The sequence below is a fragment of the Austrofundulus limnaeus genome, unplaced genomic scaffold, assembly GCF_001266775.1.
Source record: "Austrofundulus limnaeus strain Quisiro unplaced genomic scaffold, Austrofundulus_limnaeus-1.0 Scaffold65, whole genome shotgun sequence".
NCBI lineage: Eukaryota > Metazoa > Chordata > Actinopteri > Cyprinodontiformes > Rivulidae > Austrofundulus > Austrofundulus limnaeus.
This window is the reverse complement of record NW_013952467.1, coordinates 1,978,239-1,984,432: the sequence shown is the minus strand read 5'-3', so window position 1 is coordinate 1,984,432 and position 6,194 is coordinate 1,978,239. Positions and strand designations below refer to the sequence as shown.

Here is a 6,194-nt window from a genome sequence, read left to right as displayed (position 1 = left end):
AACTGATCTGATTAATGATAGGCCAAAACCAGTAACTGAGAGACCAGAACTAGTAAGAGGCCTGCGCTGGCTAATGAGACTACTCACATGCTTTAGCATCGGAGTGGCTAGCATACCAAGACTCTCTACCCACTTTATTAGACACAGCAAACTTTTAAAAAGAAAACTTTAACAAGATAACATAATTTGACGCCAATGTGTTAAACGATTATTTCTTTATTTGTAAAATCAATACTAAAGTATAACTAAACAAGATGCTCAACATTCTTCATTTAAACACAGTGCTAAGATTGAGTTTTCATAATATTAGGACTTTAGTCTTGTAATAAAAAAATCTTAGTCTTGCTCTAATACTTGTAATACTCATTGTATTTTCTTGATAAAGATTATTTTAAGTATGCTGCCTATAATAAAGTGTGTGACTAGCCTAGGTATGCTAGTCACTAGCTGCTCCAGTGTTAATGCATTTGAATAATCTCATTTGCCAGCACCACCCTCTCAGGTGCTGGTTCTTGTCTCTCAATCAGATTAATAGGTGGATTTGGAAAAGATAAAGTCTCCTGCTACAAGGTCTTAACCACCACTGGGTGTGTAATAGCCTTCATTTTGGCCTTTATACAGCTCCATAAAAAAACGTCTCGACCTCTGCAGGACACTGCATCTCTATTGTTTGGTGGAAGTGTTTTGCTCAACTGTGGCAAAAAGCACAAAACATTTCAAGTTGAAGGAAATATTTTGTTAAGATTGTTTTGCTGGGGGGGAAAAAAGAGTTCCTTCTCAATAAAGTTTCAGTTCAAAGGTTGACTATAAAAGTGCCTCCTCATCTACATGTGTAGCGACATGAGATCCAAAGGATTCTGGCCTTCTGAGCTCCTCAAAGTTCCCCCAGTCTTCCCTCGCTGACCTCCTTTCATCCCTCCATCCCTCCGCCTTTTTTTTCTTTTTTCTTCTTAATACAAATCAGCCACTCAATGTCATGCACATGTTTTAGTGCTATTTGAACTCTGGCAGAGAACTTCAAACGGCTTTCAAAGTGAGCCGAGTTCCCCCCCTCGCACCCCTTGTGCTCTCCATTTTTGTCTCCTTTTTTTCCCCCCTCTTTTTTTTGAAAGAACAGAGCCGTGCTTCCGAGCACACCTGATCAGAAGGTCGAGGGATGGGGATTATGATATGCAAATGAGGCTTTGTTATCATCGCTGACATTCGTTAGAAAACCGAACGGGAGGAGAGGCAACATGAAAAGAGGCTAACTCACCGCTCCCAACCCCCTTTTACCTCTTTTAGCATAACTTACTCTCTCATACACGTCAGCCTGCCTAAGCCCTTTTTTTAGATTTAGATCAAAAGGTTACGCTGTGTGAGGAAGGACACACTAATATGTGATTGTACTTAGTTGAGAAAACTGATTGGACAGGCAAGCCAAAAGTGCTTTGTTCAGGAAAATGTTAAAGGTATAGGCTTGTCATTTTTTAAGTGACATTCTGTCAAATAGTTTAGTTGTGACATCAGAGCACAGAGGGCAGAAGTCTTCCTCCAGGCTAGACTAAAACCGGCTTCATTATCCATTTAAGGGAGGCTGTCTCGCTGATGAGGTTGCATGATGAAAACTGCCTAACCAAGACCCCGTCGTGTGCATTGCCCCCAGAGAAAACTACTTTCTTGCAGGGTATGGTCCAAATATTGAGCAACCAGTGAGAACTTTGTATGCCTGTTTGTTTATAAAATCAGGCTGACGTACGCTGCTCTCATCTCAGCTCAGCTGAAGAGCTTCTGATTGAAGCTGTAAGAAAATGCAGCCAAAGAACACCTGGAAGGAGACTGGAAAATGTTTGTGCAGTGCAAGACACAGGAAGCTCTCCTAAAGGGAGTGCACCTCAGCTGGGCATTGTGAGAATCCTTCCTGTACTGTCCGTTGGAAGCAGGGGCGCTTTCTTTGGCTCCTTGTGTGGCTAGCCATTAGCTTAGCCTGGAAGACTTTTGTCTTCTCATACAACATCCTAACTGATGGTTGACAAGACACTAATTATTGATAACTCTTAGACAGAAACTTCAAGGACCATAAAACATCTTTAAAACCAGAAATGATAGCTGACTGTGATTGTTCTGTGTGCTGCTCAGACAGCACCAAAATCACCAATCACTTTAGAAACTCTTTCATGTCTCCTCCCTGCTGGGACTGGATAAAGGCGAGGACACACAAACACAAATACACAGAGTCGTCCTCTTTTTACGTTCCACGCACAGAAACATGCATCTGTTCGCCTCCTGAAGCTGCCTTTTGAAGCTGCGTACGGTTCAGTTCAAAGAGCCCGAGCAAGGTGGCAGCCTGTGCTACTTTTCCAGCTATTAGTCTGGCCCCACCATCTGCAGCAATCTGGTTGAGGAGGGGGCTTTATGAACTTCATAAAGGGACAGTTATTAGAGATGCTGAGTGGAGACGGGCCATGTGGTCTTTGAATTTACTAGCGGGGGTCCTGGGTGCTTTGATGTGGAACAAACCGTTAAAAAATCAGAGCGGCAAAGGGAGCAACTAATGGTTACAGAAGCGCCTTTTTATGGAAGTGTGTTAGCCTCAGTTGGTGATCGAGTTACTTACCTTGGTACCAGAATTAAAAGTCTTGCGTAAAACTATTGTAATTTCGATTTTTGTCAATAAATTTCAAATTTGTTTTTGCAAATGTTGTGTCTCTCCTGCTGTTTATAATGACCCTGAAACCGTCAGTTGGCTAGTGATTAATTTCTGCAAATTTCATTAAAATCCATCCAGTGGTTCATAAAATARTTTGCTAACAAATGCCATGTGCACACACAAACCTGAATAAAAACTTTATTTACTTTTATGAGCGTTGAGTGATAATTGTTACATAACTGCTAACATTTAGCTACTTTTAGCTAATGTTTTGTTAGTTTAAGCTTTTAACTCAGCACTTCTTAATTTATTTTATTTTGCCACCATCCTGCTCTTGTTAGCTTGTTTTTTTTACTTGTTTTAACTTTAACAGCTCTTTATTAGCTTCTTCAGGAAATACATGGACTCAGCATCTACAATTACATTTAGTAGGAAATGATTTCTGAAGTTAAACTCCATTTCTCCCCACTGAGACCCTACAAGACGATATCTGTAACAGGTAAGATGTTATTTGGTAGTAACCTTTTCATAGAACCCCACTTTTAAAGATCTGAACTTTCACTTCAGTGATTTAATGCAGAGGTTCTCAAACTGGGGTCCCAGGACCCCCAGGGGTCCACGAGAGGTATCTTGGGGGTCCTCAAAAAATTTCACTAAATTGTTAATTTGGCTTTTATTTTTAAAAACGCACAGAGAACAATTAACTAATGAAACAATCATGATAAACTTAATAAATATATATATTCTTGTGGCATTTAGAGGTTGAAATGACAGTAAATTATCTTTCAAAACAGCAGGGGATTTATGAGGGGGGTCCCTGAAATTTTTTTCGCCCTTATAAGGGGTCCCCAGACCCAAATGGATTGAGAACCCCTGATTTAATGCAAGCAAACTGCAGTTTTTCAGTTTGTCCACTAGATGGAGCTCTTACATCAGGTTGAGGAGCTGCTCTCCTGTTGATGCGGAGAAACACAGAAACATGAAGCTCCTTTAGATCAGATTCACAGTAAAATACCAGAACAGCGTTATTAATAATCCTGTCTGATAAAAAAAAAAAAGAGAGAAAGGAGACGCATGCTCCTCCTGTCAGTGTAGGGTAGACTGACGTCAGAATGTGTCCCTGACGTAATCACGTCAGCCCTGCAGGTGGCGGCATGTCCAAGCTAATGTCATCCGTTCAAAGCGACCCAAACTCGGACACAGAGCTCCTGTTTTCCTGCTCTGACACATGTGGTAGGTTTTATTTCTTGCTTTTAAATTTCACCTTTTTAACTTGTTTTTTTTCTTCTTTTCTTTTCTTTTCTGTTCACCTACCTTTTATTGTATTTTTTCCCCATGTGATATTATTTACAGGGCGAAGGGGAATCCACTGCAAAGCTGTGACGCAAATCAGCGTCTCCTGCTGCTGCAGCAACAATAAACCCTGAATCCCAGCAGCGAAGCCGAAGGTCGGGTTTAATCATTCAGAAGGTGAGGAGGAGGAAGAGGAGGAGGAGGGGNGTGTGGCACCAAAATTATCACCAAAACAATACACGCCCAAGAAACAGGAGCTCGTGCGCGTTTCGTGCGGCGCGAAGCGAGGTGTCAGCCAGCCAGGTGCGGGACAGGAGGACAGGACAGGCGGGCTCCACCGGACCTCCGCATCCCGCAGACGTGGCGCCTGGATGCGGCCTGCGGCTGAAGATCTGCCCGGTAAGACTGAACACCGTGCCTCCTTTTTTATGTCGCTGTCTGCAGACACGCAACAAAAGGAGGAGGTGATGGTGGTGGTGATGGTGGTGGGGGGAGACATCCGAGAACAAGAAGTGGAGGATGGAGGGAACAGAACAGGCATAATAACAGTAATAATAATAAAAACAGTGTTTCATGTTTGTAGCTGACAGAATGCTGCAGAATAGCATCTGAGGCTGTTTCCTGTGGGGCTGGCCTGGGTTTCTGAGCCTYGGCTTGTTTGTCTGACTGTTAGCAAAATATCTCATGAGCCAGTGGAGGGATTMGAATGAAACTCAGAGGAAGTAATCAGTGGATGTACATCTATAGCTGKTTAACTTCTGGAGTCAACCCAATTCAACATGGCTGCCACATCTAAGGAATCTTGTCCATCTTRAAAACAGCTATAATTCAGCTAATATTACAGCTATTAAGCTAGGATTTGGTGTGGTAGTAGCTGAGAGTAATCCTCTCAGCTAAAGGATGGTGGGACACCTTTTTGTACAACTTTGCCATTACCTAATAGAAAGAATATATTTCCTGTCTGTTAGCAAAATATCTAATGTACTACTAGCTGAATTGTAATGAAACTTTCCGATATTAATCAATGGGTGTACCTCTACGTCTGATTAACTTTTGGACTTATCCCAATTCAAGATGACTGCCACAGCCAATCAAACTTAGCCAACACATAAAGGAGTATAAATACACGAATTWTACAAAATTTGAGCTAAAATTTATCGTGGTAGTAGCTAACCATCTCCCCCAACACATACTCAGAGAGTTACAAATTCTGCTTCATCTTTACTTAAAACTTAGGCATTAAGTATTAGCGTCAAACCTGTCTGCCTGTTAGCGAAATATCTTATGTATGTCTGGACAGATTTTAGTGAAACTCTCAGAAAGTAATCATTAAGTGTARMTCTACAACTGATTAATGTTTGGAGTCAATGCYGCTGCAGCAGCTATTCAGCATTTGCCAACACAAAAATATCTAAAACTAAGTCGGTTTTAGAGACATTTAGGTCAAATTCGGCGTGGCAGTAGCTGAGAGTCWTCCTCAACACATAGTTCAAGCACTAATGGATCACYTAATGAGATGGTGCAAAATGCCATTTACAAGTTTTGACCTGAATGTCAATAACTTTGTCACTAATCGTCAKAACACGATTTTGGTCTAAAACTCTGGCGTGAACGGACGATATGCATTCCTCCAGAGTCTGCTAGGGCTTTGGTTCTTGGAGGTGGTTCTTCMTGTCGAGGCYGGTGACGGATGCTTCATTATCCATGCCTACCTGCTGTGAGCCGATGCTTTCACTTCTCAGCCCGTGGGACCCGCTCTGATTGGTGGCCTTTATAAGAATGGGGTCTTCAAGGAGCTTTTCGGCGAGGGTGATTATAGAGCAAATGTCAGCCCGTTAGATACAGAACATATTGTTCTAGATCTCTAAGCAYATGAGCGTTGAAAGTGATTACAGTTATCCCTGACAGATGGATAASAGTGATACATTTTAATTATGGAAAGTCCAGCACCCCCATGTGTCAAATTCAGCAAATTCATCTTCTTTTCTGTGTGTTTCAGGTTTTTTCCCTTCTGGATCCATGGCCGTGCTGTTTGTCAGTGGAAGAGGAGATTGAATGCCTCTAAAACCTGCAGGTTAGGCTCTGCTCTCCCTTTTTGACCTTGTGTTTTTACGTGGGAGGTGTTGGACTTCATCCACGGCCCTGAACATCTGCTGCCGGCCTTCCCGTCCCTAAACCCTGGGCCCCAGACCTGGTCCCGTGATGTTTTCCTGGTTGAAGGTTTTGCGAGCGCTTCCTGTGTTTAATTAGATAAATGGCTGTGTGTGTGTGT

The 6,194-nt window shown here is 42.3% G+C and overlaps 1 protein-coding gene across 2 annotated transcripts in view; it reads left to right on the top strand.

Annotated features, from left to right (window-relative positions):
* The first annotated feature begins 3,688 nt into the window (after positions 1-3,688).
* The window catches only part of tex2 (testis expressed 2), a 28,836-nt gene continuing 26,330 nt past the window's right edge, over positions 3,689-6,194 (top strand). The window contains exons 1-4 of one of the 2 annotated variants that reach the window (XM_014010146.1): positions 3,689-3,862; positions 3,983-4,099; positions 4,171-4,321; positions 5,922-5,996. The gene's annotated coding sequence lies outside the window, so the exon portion shown is untranslated. The remainder of the gene's footprint in view (positions 3,863-3,982; positions 4,100-4,170; positions 4,322-5,921; positions 5,997-6,194) is intronic. The other variant, XM_014010147.1, reaches the window with a different exon arrangement.